The sequence below is a fragment of the Salmo trutta genome, chromosome 17, assembly GCF_901001165.1.
Source record: "Salmo trutta chromosome 17, fSalTru1.1, whole genome shotgun sequence".
Lineage (NCBI taxonomy): Eukaryota > Metazoa > Chordata > Actinopteri > Salmoniformes > Salmonidae > Salmo > Salmo trutta.
Window position 1 is genome coordinate 47,140,570 of NC_042973.1, and position 14,625 is coordinate 47,155,194.

Here is a 14,625-nt window from a genome sequence, read left to right on the forward strand (position 1 = left end):
GTCAGAAGTTTAAAGGCACAGTCAACTTAGTGTATGTAAACAGCTTGGAAAATTCCAGAATATGATGGCATGGCTTTAGAAGCTTCTGATGGGCTAATTGACATTTGAGTCAAGTGGAGGTGTACTTGTGGATGTATTTCAAGGCCTAGAGGTCAAAAGAAACACAGCTATTTAGGTGAGGTGCTGGCTAGTGGAGTGGGACACTTAAAAAAAATAAAGGAGAGCCGCACACTAGGAGCTCAGATGAAAAATATTTACGTCCAATATTTGGACAGACAAGCTGTCTTCATCAGAGTATAATGACAAACACTTCAGGATGACTCATTTATATAGTGTCAAAAGACACGTGTCTGTAATCATGGCCAGGTGTGCCTGATATCGTTGGTTAATTCTCATATTAAAATGGCACACAAAAAACAAATTTGTCTACATAATCCTACAAACATTTACAATAGCAAAATCACAATAATGGCTTCAGATCAAAGTCTACGTTGAGACGGAAGGGAACAAGGGTCTTTAAATTACAGATCCAAGCAGCCTCTCGTTTTAACAAATTGTCGAGGTCACCCCCTCGCCTAGGGAGGGTGACATGTTCGATGCCAAAATAATGTAGAGACGAAATCGAGTTTATTTAACCAGGTAGGCAAGTTGAGAACAAGTTCTCATTTACAGCTGCGACCTGGCCAAGATAAAGCAAAGCAGTGCGACAAAAACAACACAGAGTTACACATAAACAAACGTACAGTCAATAACACAATAAAAAATCTATGTACAGTGTGTGCAAATGTAAAAGAGTAGAGCTAAGGCAAGTAGGCCATAGAGGTGAAATAATTACAATTTAGCATTAACACTGGAGTGCTGGATGTGCAGATGATGTGCAAGTAGAGATACTGGGGTGCAAAAGAGCAAGAGGATAAGTAACAATGTGGGGATGAGGTAGTTGGGTGTTCTAATTACAGATGGGCTGTGTACAGGTACAGTGATCGGTAAGCTACTCTGACATCTGATGCTTAAAGTTAGAGGGAGAAAAAAGACTCCAGCTTCAGTGATTTTTGCAATTCGTTCCAGTCATTGTCAGCGGAGAACTGGAAGGAAAAACGGCCAAAGTAAGTGTTGGCTTTGGGGATGACCAGTGAAATATACCTTCTGGAGCGTGTGCTAAGGGTGGGTGTTGCTATGGTGACCAGTGAGCTGAGATAAGGCGGGGCTTTATCTAGCAAAGACTTACAGATGACCTGGAGCCAGTGGGTTTGGCGATGAATATGTAGTGAGGGCCAGCCAACGAGAGCCTACAGGTTGCAGTGGTGGGTAGTGTATATGGGGCTTTGGTGACAAAACAGATGGCACTGTGATAGACTACATCCAGTTTGCTGAGTAGAGTGTTGGAGCCTATTTTGTAAATGACATCGCCTAAGTCAAGGATCGGTAGGATAGTCAGTTTTACGAGGGTATGTTTGGCAGCATGAGTGAAGAAGGCTTTGTTGCGAAATAAGAAGCTGATTCTAGATTTAATTTGGGATTGGAAATGCTTAATATGAGTCTGGAAGGAGAGTTTACAGTCTAACCAGACACCTAAGTATTTGTAGTTGTCCACATATTCTAAGTCAGAACTGTCCAGAGTAGTGATGCTGGTCAGGCGGGAGGGTGCCGGCAGCAATCGGTTGAAGAGCATGCATTTAGTTTTACTAGCATTGAAAAGCAGTTGGAGGCCACGGAAGGAGTGTCGTGTGGCGTTGAAGCTCGTTTGGAGGTTTGTTAGCACAGGCCAGATGTATACAGCATGGTGTCGTCTGCGTAGAGGTGGATCACAGAATCACCAGCAGCAAGAGCAACATCATTGATATATACAGAGAAAAGAGTCGGCCCGAGAATTGAACCCTGTAGCACCCCCATAGAGACGGCCAGAGGTCCAGACAACAGGCTTTCCGATTTGACACACTGAAATCTATGTAAGATGTAGTTGGTGAATCAGGCGAGGCAATCATTTGAGAAGACAAGGCTATTGAATCTGCCGATAAGAATGCGGTGATTGACAGAGTCAAAAGCCTTGGCCAGGTCGATGAAGACGGCTGCACAAAACTGTCTTATCGATGGCGGTTATGATATCGTTTAAGACCTTGAGCGTGGCTGAGGTGCACCCATGACCAGCTCGGATTTTAGAAAGGCAGGGCAGGATGGATATAGCTCTATAACAGTTTGGAGAGGGGGGTGACCACGGCAGCTTTCCAATCTTTGGGGGATCTCAGACGATACGAAAGAGAGGTTGAATAGGCTAGTAATATGGGTTGCAACATTTTCAGCTGATAATTTTAGAAAGAGAGGGTCCAGATTGTCTATAAGTTTCTTTCATACAAATCTTAACCTTGTGACCCATTCTATACATCTGTTTTTTTGTCATGCATAATGAAGGGGGTGTATCTTGGCTATAAAAGACCTTTGTACCTTTGTCTCGGGGCTCTCAACAAATCATCTGAGGGTGATTCGTAGACCAGCCATCATTATCGTAGAGCACTCAATCAATTCACTTTATATGTGTGTGTTGTATTGACCTGCTCCTTTATTAATAAGTGAATAGAGTGATTAAAGATGTTGTTTAAGTATAACTCTGACTTGTGTGATAACTTTGTCTCTCCTCATTTGATAGTAAAGAAATGAACCACCACACAGGTTAATGAGAAGGGTGTACTTGAATGGATGCACATAACTCTGCAATGTTGGGTTGTATTGGAGAGAGTCAGTCTTAAATCATTTTCCACACACAGTCTGTGCCTGTATTTAGTTGTCACGTTAGTGAGGTGCGAGAATCCACTCTCACATACAGTGGCAATAAATTGTATGTTAAAAACTCTTTAGGGATAGGGGGCAGCATTGGGAAGTTTGGATGAAAAGCGTGCCCAAAGTAAACTGCCTGTTACTCAGGCCCAGAAGCTAGAATATGCATATAATTTGGATAGAAAACACTCTAAAGTTTCCAAAACTGTTAAAATAATGTCTGTGAGTATAACAGAACTCATATGGCAGGCGAAAACCTGAGAAAAATCCAACCAGGAAGTGGGAATTCTGAGGTTTGTCGTTTTCAAGTGAATGCCTATAGGCAATATACAGTGTCTGTGGGGTCAGATTGCACTTCCTAAGGCTTCCACTAGATGTCAACAGTCTTTAGAAGTTGTTTCAGGCTTCTATTGTGAAAGGGGAGCGAATAAGAGCACTCTAAGCAGGTGCTCAGCTGAAAGCCTTTAGTTTAGTCACGCGCGTGGCCGCGAGCTCCGTTCCCTTTCCTTTCTAATGAAAACAGTATTGTCCGGTTGAAACATTATTCAATATTTATGATAAAAACACCCTAAGGATTGATTAGAAACATTGTTTGACATGTGAGGAACTCTAATATAACTTTTTTGGCTTTTCGTCTAGACTTTGTGCCCCCGCTTTGTGCATTTGGATTACTGGACTAAACGCACAAACAAAAAGGAGGTATTTGGACATAAAGATTAACTTTATCGAACAAAACAAACATTTATTGTCTAACATGGAGACCTGGGAGTGCCATCAGATGAAGATCATCAAAGGTAAGTGATTAATTTTAACGCCATTTCTGACTTTTGTGACACCTCTCCTTGGTTGGAAAATCGCTGTATGGTTTTTGTGGCTAGGCGCTGACCTAACATAATCGCATGGTGTGCTTTAGCCGTAAAGCCTTTTTGAAATCGGACACAGCGGCTGGATTAACAAGAAGTGTATCTTTAATCGTATGTATAACACTTGTATCTTATATCAATGTTTATGATGAGTATTTCTGTAATTTGATGTGGCTCTCTGCGTTTTCACCGGATGTTTGTTTGAGACAATGCATTTCTGAACATAACACGCCAATTTCAAATGAGGTTTTTGGACATAAAGATTAACTTTATCAGACAAAATAAACATTTATTGTCTAACATGGAGTCCTGGGAGTGCCACCAGATGAAGATCATCAAAGGTTAGTGATTCATTTTAACGCCATTTCTGACTTTTGTGACACCTCTCCTTCTTTGGAAAATGGCTGTATGGTTTTTTGTGGCTAGGCGCTGTCCTAACATAATCGCATGGTGTGCTTTAGCCGTAAAGCCTTTTTGAAATCGGTCACTGTGGTTATATTAACAAGAAGTGTATCTTTAAAATGGTGTATAATACTTGTATGTTTGAGGAATTTTAATTATGAGATTTCTGTTGTTTGAATTTGGCGCCCTGCAATTTCACTGGCTGTAGGCCAGGTGTTCCGCTAGCGGAACCCCCTTCCCAGAAAGGTTAACCCTTTGGAATTATCTGGATTTCTGCATAAATTGGTCATAAAATTAGATCGGATCTTCATCTAAGTCACAACAACAGACAAACACTGTCTGCTTAAACTAATAACACACAAACAGTGTGGTTTCATAAAGGCATTTTTTTGTCCTTTTCCCCCAGCAATGTCCCAGCCATATCCGCGGCAGCAGGAATAATAAGGCCTCCACAATAGTATGGGGCTTGCCTTTTCTAGCCACTCGGTAGCTCACCATATAAGATGCTTCTAGCCCCTTCTTATTAATGGTATCTGTTGCTTTTATACATGTCTTACTACTCGAAAGTCATCTCAATTCTCACTCAAAAAACTCCTGTGGCTTATTTTTCAAATTGGGATGTTACGTTTCTAAATGTCTGCGCAAAAGTGAAGGTTTCATTGAGTTGTGAGATAGTACTTTTGCACATATAACACACTGTGGCTGAGGAAAGGCACTACTCCCAATATACACTACAGTTCAAAAGTTTGGGGACACCTAAAAATGTCCTTGTTTTTGAAAGAAAGTACAGATCAGAAGTACAGTGTAGACATTGTTAATGTTGTAAATGACTATTCTAGCTGGAAACGGCTGATTTCTAATAATTCTTAGGGCTAGGCCCCTTTTATCTCAATTTCCGCCTGAATGACATGCCCAAAGTAAACTGCCTGTTGCTCAGGCTCTGAAGCCAGGATATGCATATAATTGGTACCATTGGAAAGAAAACACTTTGAAGTTTGTAGAAATGTTAAAATAATGTAGGATAATGTAACACAATAGATATGGTAGGACAAAATCCAAAGATAAACCAACCAGAATTATTTTTGAGCGAGAGACCATGCTCTTACAATGGCAAGTATAAGGGCATACTCAATTCTAGTTCCCAGAATGCAATTCCTGTGGCTTCAACAAGGTGCCAGCAGTCTATGTTCAAGGTTTCAGGCTTGTAACTTCCAAAACGAATAAGAAATATCAGTTTTAGTACAGGGACACAGTCTTGGAAATTCGTGTTTGCGCACGCCATGAAGACGAGACGCACCTGCTAAAATCGTTTTCCTATTGAACATACTTCTTTCCGTAATAAATATTATAGTTTGATTACATTTTAGGGTATCTGAGGAGTAAATAGAAATGTATTTTGACTTGTTGAAACAAAGTTTAGGGGTAGATTTTCGGATTCCTTTCTCTGCATGTTGAACGAGTGGATTACTCAAATCGATGGCGCCAACTAAAGACTTTTTGGGATATAAAGAAGGATTTTATCTAACCAAACGACACTACATGTTATAGCTGGGACCCTTTGGATGACAAATCAGAGGAAGATTTTCAAAAATATTTAATCGCTATTTGTGAATTTATGAAACCTGTGCCGATGGAAAAATATTTTGATGTGGGGCACCATCCTCAAACAATCGCATGGCATGCTTTTCCTGTAATAGCTACTGTTAATCCGACAGTGCAGTTAGATTAACAATAATTTAAGCTTTCAATTCGATGTAAGACACGTGTATTTACCTAGATGTTTAATATCCATAATTTTTATGATTATTTATTTGAATTGCGCGCCCTCCAGTTTCACTGGAAGTTGTCCCGTTAGCAGGATGTCTTGCCCCTAAAGGAATATTTACATAGGCGTACAGAAGCCCATTATCAGCAACCCTTACTCCTGTGTTCCAATGGCATGTTGTGTTAGCTAATCTAAGTTTATCATTTTAAAAGGCTAATTAGAAACCCATTTGCAATTATGTTAGCACAGCTGAAAACTGTTGTTCTGATTAAAGAAGCAATAAAACTAGCCTTCTTTAGACTAGTTGAGTATCTGGAGCATCAGCATTTGTGGGTTCGATTACAAGCTCAAAATGGCCAGAAACAAAGAACTTTCTTCTGAAACTCGTCAGTCTATTCTTGTTCTGAGAAATGAAGGCTATTCCATGTGAGGAATTGCCATGAAACTGAAGATCTCGTACAACGCTGTGTACTACTCCCTTCACAGAACAGCGCAAACTGGCTTTAACCAGAACAGAAAGAGGAGTGGGAGGCCTCGGTGCACAACTGAGCAAGAGGACAAGTACATTAGTGTCTAGTTTGAGAAAGAGATGCCTCACAAGTCCTCAACTGTGCACTTCATTAAATAGTACCCGCAAAACACCAGTCTCAATGTCAACAGTGAAGAGGCGACTCTGGGATGCTGGCCTTCTAGGCAGAGTTCCTCTGTCCAGTGTTTTGTGTTCTTTTGCCCATCTTAATCTTTTCTTTTTATTGGCTAGTCTGAGATATGGATTTTTCTTTGCAACTCTGCCTCAAACTGAAACCTGAGCCTGTTGTTACTGAATTTAAATATCCTGACTCCCTTTTAACAGCTCACACATAAGGCTACACTGGCTGTTTCATTGAGGGGAAAGTAAAGAGAAGGGTCTAATTTTAACATGTTTAGTGCTCCTGGCCCATTCTGTTACTTCATCTATTAAGCCAAAATGATCTTTCTGTGTTGTGTTTGTCTCTCCTGGCTTGGAGTTTTCCTTACTACGTATTTAATGGCTGGCTAATAGTACTTGAGGGGTTTTTGAACAGTCAGCACTGATCAGACGCTATCCCTGGGGTTTTTACTTGGGGCTTCATTGCAGACTGTTTATGGACCTTAGTCAAACAGATTGGTAACCACCAGGGTTGGGGTCAATTCGGTATCAAAACGAATGTAAGAGCAACAGCAGGTATAATCAGTCCCGTTGTTTGAAGAAGGGTGCCGTACTAAACCATTACTCACAGCTCTTGGAGGACATATAAGTTGGAGAAGGCCCCGTTGGGCAACAGGGTGAGGTTGTTAATGCTCAGATCTCTGTTGGGAGGAGAAAAGAGAACAAATGGCAGTGTGTTACAGAGGCAGTGTGTTACAGAGGCAGTGTGTTACAGAAGCAGTGTGTTACAGTGGCAGTGTGTTACAGTGGCAGTGTGTTACAGAGGCAGTGTGTTACAGAGGCAGTGGGTTAGTGTGACATTTGTGTTAGCCCCACGCCACAACTGGGCAGGGCCGGATTACTGAACATTTGATTGGATTTGATATGAACATACGGTTGGGGCACCCCCAGATAGCATATGAGCATGTCATAAGCCATGTCAAAATGTGTAGAATTGCATGAAATTAGCTATAAAACTGGAAATGTCATCGCAAAATATGTAGAATTGCAGGAAATTAGCTCTAAAACTGAACAGTTATCTCCCTGCACCATCGCAAAATGTGTAGAATTGCAGGAAATTTTCCACACAAAAAAAACAACAATTTCCCACAAAATAATAATAATAATATTTCAGTGTGAGGGGGCACACTGGAGGTAGATGCCAAAAGCCCTAGACGTGGTAGTCCGGCCATGCAACTGGGCTCTTTAGCTGTCCATTCCACACATTGTAAAAGTCATCATACTTCCTGATTTGATACAGTAGGGCTGAAGGGAACATTAGGCGAACATTGGGGTACCCCACCATGTGTACACAAAATAAAACCAGTCTTGATTAAGGATTTGTGATCTGAAATTCAACACCATTTATGAAATGTGTAATTGATTTTTCTTTTTTTATCCATAGGTTTTTGGATAAGCCATGCAGCATTGTGACCTTGCAAGCCCAGATGTGATCCCCGACCTAACCTCTGAAGACAATGTGCATAGTGTCCTCTTTCATAACTTGGTCAATATGTGGTCAAATTCATCTTAAACTGGTCACTCAGTCATCAGCTAACAGAAGGTCAGGTCATTGTGGCCTACATTTGGCATATTTTAGGAACAAGCACTAGAAACGTCCCTTAGCTCTATGGACTTCACTTAGGAAAACAGTCGATACTGCAGAGGAGTGTTCAAGTCAGCAATCCAGCAAGAACCAAATGTTCTGCGTTCGATTCAATGGATTATAATGTGTTGTAGTAAAACACCAGTGGGCTTTGGAAGTTACTGTACAGCAGGCCTATACTATCTACAGATATGTATATGGGGACGAGGGCTGGCAGTATCTGTGTAAAAATGTAAGGAGCTATTTGTTCCCTTTCGAGATAAAGGATGGTGAAAGGGGTGATGAGGAGTTGATCAGAGGCTTTGATTCTGCGTGTAGTCCTTAACATTTCGCAGCTAAAATGAAATGTGGAAGTAGTGTTGACAGAGAGGCATGGGGCAGATGATGTCTCGCTCTCTTTCTCTTCTCTTTCTCCTAGTCCCTCCGGTCCCTAGCAAAGACCCACTTTGCCTTCAACCTTCAGTTAACCATTCATTTTGCTACATTGTATGCATGTCAGGAATCCATAGCATTTCCTATGAAAATCCCTTAGTTCCTGCCTTTTTTTTAAATCTGTCCTTTTTCATCTTAGAGATCACTTTAGTACTTATGCAGCAGCACGTACAGATCAGCGTTTGTGTTTACAAGTAAATGCACACACATCAACAACCAAAAGTATGTATATAAGAATATAAGAATGTTCTTATATTTGGAACAATGTCAAGTATATGACCTGGCTCAGCAAGAGGTTAGTCTGTAGGTCTTTCAACTCAGAGAGCGTAGTGGGTAGGGTTAGGGTCGGTTCACCCTTACTGGTCTGAGGCCAAACCACACGACTAACAACATTGGACACTTTATGGAACACAAAACCTTCCCCATCTCATCCTGGAATATCCAAGGCCTGAGGTAATCTGCATTTGACCTAAAGAGCAGGAACCTGGACTTCACCAAAGAAATTAGAAATACAGACATTGTCATCCTACAGAAACATGGTATAGAGGAGATGGACTCAGTGGTTGCTCTCTAGGTTACAGAGAGTTGGTAGTCCCATCCAACAAACTACCAGGTGTGAAACATGGAAGGGACTCAGGGGATATGCTAATATGGTATAGAGCAGACCTTAACTCTATTAAATTAATCAAAACAGGAACATTTTACATTTGGCTAAAATTATAAAGGAAATGATATCAGCAGAGAAAAATGTCCTCCTGTGTGCTACCAATATCCCCCCACTAGAATCCACATACTTTAATGAAGACAGCTTCTCCATCCTAGAGGGGGAGATCAACCAAATGATGATAAAGCAAAAAGAGAACTATTTGACACATTGGAAAGAATCAACCCAAAAGAACAGAGCACATTGGAATGCTATTTGGCCCTCAACAGAGAGTACACATTAGCGGAATACCTGACCACTGTGACAGACCCCAAATCCTTGACTATGTGGAGATTCTGAGCATAGCCTTGCTATTGAGAGGCAGACCTGGCTCTCGAGAAAAGACAGGCTATGTGCCCACTGCCCAGAAAATGAGGTGGAAACTGAGCTACACTTCCTAACTTGCTGCGAAATATATGACCACATTAGAGAAACATATTTCCCACAGATCACACAGACCCAAAAAGAATTTCAACAAAAAAAACTCCCATATCTGCTAGGCAAAATACCATAGTGCGCAATCACAGTAGCAAGGTGTGTGGGCCTTTGCCATGGGAAAAGGGAAACCAGTGGAGCACAAACAACATTGTAAATACAACTTATTGAGAGCATCCTGTCAGGCTGTATCACCGCCTGGTATGGCAACTGCACCAGGCAGTGCAGTTGCATCAAAGCTGGGACCAAGAGCTGGGACCGAGAGACTGAAAAACAGCTTCTATTTCAAGGCCATCAGACTGTTAAACAGCCATCACTTGCACATTTGAGGTTGCTGCCTACATACATAGACTTGAAATCACTGGCCACTTTAATGAATGTAACTCTAGTAACTTTAATAATGTTTACATATCTTGCATTCCTCATCTCATATGTATATACTGTATTCTATCCCATTGCACTGTATCTTAGTCCATGCCGCTCTGACATTGCTCGTCCATATATTTATATATTCTTAATTCCATTCCTTTACTTAGATTTGTGTGTATTAGGTATATGTTGTGAAATTGATAGATATTACTTGTTAGATATTACTGCACTAGTAGAGCTAGAAACACAAGCATTTGGTTACACCTGCAATAACATCTGCTCAACATGCGTATGTGACCGATAAAATGGGATTTGATTTATATTTATCTGTTTATTTTCCCTTTCATACTTCAACTATTTGCACATTATTACAACACCATACATAGCCAATAATATAACATTTGAAATGTCTATATTCTTTTAAAACTTTTGTGAGTAATGTTTACTGATTATTTATTTTGTTTATTGTCTATTCCATTTGCTTTGGCCAGTGGCGATTTTAGCATGTAAATCTTGGTGGGGCAAACATTTAAAAAAAGTGGGATTGTCACGTGTGCTCCCTCTCTGGCCTCACCAGGCTGCTCGTTATGGTGCACACCTGTCACCAATGTTACGTGCATCAGCGTATAATGACACTCACCTGGACTCCATCACCTCCTTGATTACCTGCCCTTTATCTGTCACTCCCTTTGGTTCCTTCCCCAGGCGTCATTGTTTCTGTTCCAGTGTCATGTCTGTGCGTTCTTGTTTTGTATTTAGTTGCGTTTATTTATTAAAACACTCACTCCCTGAACTTGCTTCCCGACACTCAGCGCACACGTTACAGAGATGTATGCCAGCAAAGCCTCAACACTAAACAATAAATTAATTGCACTCAAACGGTGCCCACAAACGGTTAGGGCCTAGATAAAGCTGTTTCTACATCTTACCACTGCTACACCTGGCTATCAGCGGAGCCTTGTCTGGCAGCAAAACAGTTAATTCAGCCTCACTTACTGTCTTTAAAAAAAAACATAGTTGATAAGGCTGACTTGCTTAATCAAATGTGGTTTCTAATGACAATTGAGATGTACAAACTATGACATAAGGAGACAACAAGCGGATAAGAGGCAAACCGTAATTTCAATTAAGACATTAATGAGCGAGCTAGAATGGACGTTGCAATATAACTATTTGTTTAGCACTTTTGAAATGTACAGCGACAGAATTCAGAACATGGGCCGTTCGTACAGTATTCTCCCTGTACACCAAGTCAGAACTGTAGGATAAATAATGGGGGCATATAAGCAGACAATGAAAGCTCTTACAAAATTCGATGATTACATTTCTCTAGAACAAGTTATAGGCTACATGTGCACCACCAAGTCAGAACAGTAGGTAAAATTAAGAGGGGTAAATAGACCAAATTATTAGGGTGAGGCACATGGGCTACTAATAGCTTAGTATTACTTTCTTAGCTACAGTATACATATCTCCCTGACATATTACATCATTTATGCAGCAGCAAACAATACATTTTTGGACTCACCTTGTTGTGCTGTGCTCACTTGAACAGAAAGGTGGCGCGGTGGTCCTTCGTGGGCAAATTCTATCATCAATGTCTGGCATTCTCTGGATTTATGGTGCTTTCAAGACAATTGGAAACTCTGAAAAAACAAAGTCGAATCACGAATTCATGTCGTAGCTCTAGAAAGAGGCCTGAGTTCACAATTTACAATTCTGAGTTGGATGACCGTTCAAAATGTATTTCCCAGTCAGATAAAAAAAAAAATCCGCAATTCCCAGTTGTCTTGATCTCACTGAAGTCAAGTTTTCGCAGTTCCTAGTTAACAGTTGTTTTGAGTGCAGCACAAATCATGCTTCATTGACAGCATGGCCAATGTTGAATATTTATAATTTTAAATTTGGAAAAGAGCCCCTTCATCCCAGATTTGGGACCACACAGCCACTGTCACTGATTCCTTCCAAACCACTCATTGTTGAATTTGCGATTTCCAACTTGTTGTGTAATGTTTATGTCCAATGGCCGATGAGCACCGATATGTTTTATCTATAATTTCTCTTCATTATTTCTCTTCATATGACAAGGATTTAAAAGGATTTGCCAGTAGATTGTCTACTTGATTCATGATGATGACTGCTAGCTTGCTAGCTAAGATTTTGAAAGTATGATACATATAACATGATTTGATGTCATTTTATCTGTGGCCAATGACCTTGAGCCTTCTTGGATGGGCACTTCTAATGTAACTCTATGGCAGCTCCCAAGGGGCTAGAATTTTCGATGTCTACCCTTATACCTGGTGGTGGGTGACATAGTGTCCCCATGAGTGACAGAACGCTGAGCCAATCACTGCGCAATGCTCCGTATTTTCTGCTGCCTTGTCCCACCACCACAGAAAGCACTGAGCTAGGCTGAAACACCTGCATTTTGGAACTGCCTCAGTCAAGAAAACAAAAAAAGAGACCATGTTTGTATGCAGCTTTATTAACTTTAAGCCCCAACAAAAAAACAAAAAACACATTTTTCATGTATTTATTTTTTTGCTAAAAATGTGGCTCTGCCCCACCTGCCCTGAATGACTGGTCGACACTGGCTTTGGCAATGTAAACATATGTTTCCCATGCCAATAAAGCCCATTGAATTGAGAGAGAGAGAGGCATATAGGCTAAAGGGGTAAACTGATGAAATAAGGTTGAGGATAAGGAATACAACATTTTAAATGTACTGTATAAAGTTTGTTTTAGCTTTTTTATTCGGTGTTTTATCCCTTGCTGAAAAGACAGGTGCAAACTTGAATGGAGAGCTTCCATACACAGTACATTTACACTCGCAACAGCTGCCAGCAACCAAACAAGTTCTATAATGAATATAAATTAAATGTACAGGTAGACAGTAAATACGCTCAGACTTGAGGGCAACTCCGCAAGACCGAGATCCACACAGTACACCCGCAGAAGCATGCCATCGTCTTCACAAATACAAAAGCGACGGGCAGTCCGTGTCGGCGTCATTTAAGAACCGCGGTCCATTCTGTGCCCGCGGAGTCAGACATTCCAAGCAGGAAGGTAAGCATAATTACAAGAAAACATAATATCCATACCCATAAATGTTCTTCGAAGAACACCTTGCAGTTGTAAAACTAGTTTTTGACGTATCCTCTCTTGGTTACTTTGCGATGTCTTGGCTGGCTAGAATAGAGCGACATTCGTACCACTACGCGTCATGACTAGGTTCATGCAATCGACAGATGTAGGGAGGACGAGCGCACGTTGGATTGCTATTACCAAAACACCACTATGTGTAACTGTGGGCTACTATGTCATGTACATTACTGCCATCGGGTGGTGTATTAAAACCCTCCACTCTTATTGCAGGCCTTGCTTCTCAAAGAAGTGGGTGGTGAGAGACAGTTCTAATACCGATAGAGGCAGAGCTACTTGGAGGTGAGATTGCATACTCTTCAGCAACTAGGATAGTTCTTACCAACGTCCAGTATATCAACGGGGCAAGTAGTGCACTAGCAAAGCAACACCCTTAAAAGAGTGACTCCTCAATGCACCATGCTCCCAAGGCTATATATATCATTCATTCCAGTTGTTGATGGAGTTTCCTCCTTGACTTCACACTATAGAAGGCTGAGTATCAGGTAAATGTTTGACAATAGGCTTTATGTGTGAAGCTCCCTCCAAGCAAGCTCGTGAAACAGCCCTAAGTCAAATCTAAACCTAAGAGCATGGGAAGTAGACATTAGACGGAAAGATAAAATGTTTTGTCTGTGGTCAGCCATGCTGTCCAAGGGATCATGTTTAGTTTTCTGGAACATTAGTGAGGACAGAGCAACAGCCCGTTGATGGCTTCAGAAGGTTAGTCGTCATCTGTTTCACGGTCAAGGGATGTTACAGCAGCTAATGCCACCCACCACACTTAAACCTCACAGTTGCTCTGGATGTCCTCTCAAATTGCTATGAACAAATAACTGGCACGTTTACTGTACATCGTAAAAATGGGACACCTTGTGGTATTTTCTGTCACTGCAGTTGTATTCCACTAAAGCTGTCGACTGGGTGGTATTGTGTAATATCTGAACGTTGGGAGGAACGATTGTTGCCCATTTACTGGAAAGGGAGTTTCATCATTCATTACACTCATGAAATGCCAATTACATTGCTTTCCTACCTCAGAGGGTGATGAGTTTCCTGAATATTTGGACGAGTGATGTCCATAAATGGTTGTAACTCCAGTCAGGGATGACTTTTGAGCATCAAATACTACAGCTGGGCAGGCCCATTTTCCTGTACGGCCCTAGCCTGGTGTAACCCCTTATAACAGGTTATAACATTAGATATGTTATAAATCTGAGAGTAGAGTAGAGAGAATGTTTACCGAGTTACAGTGTAATTATTATCTTCCTGATTATTGTTGCATGCAATAACATTCCTTTCCAATAAATTGTCCGTGGTTCACCTCTCTGTCTTTGCATGCTAACAGCCCCTTAAACTGAACCTCAAACTTTGACTTTTGAGCCTTATAGCTGAAATGAGAGACCAGGCCCTACTGATATGTTGGGCCGAACAATTATTTAAACTGTATTCCTTCCCCTCGTCCCC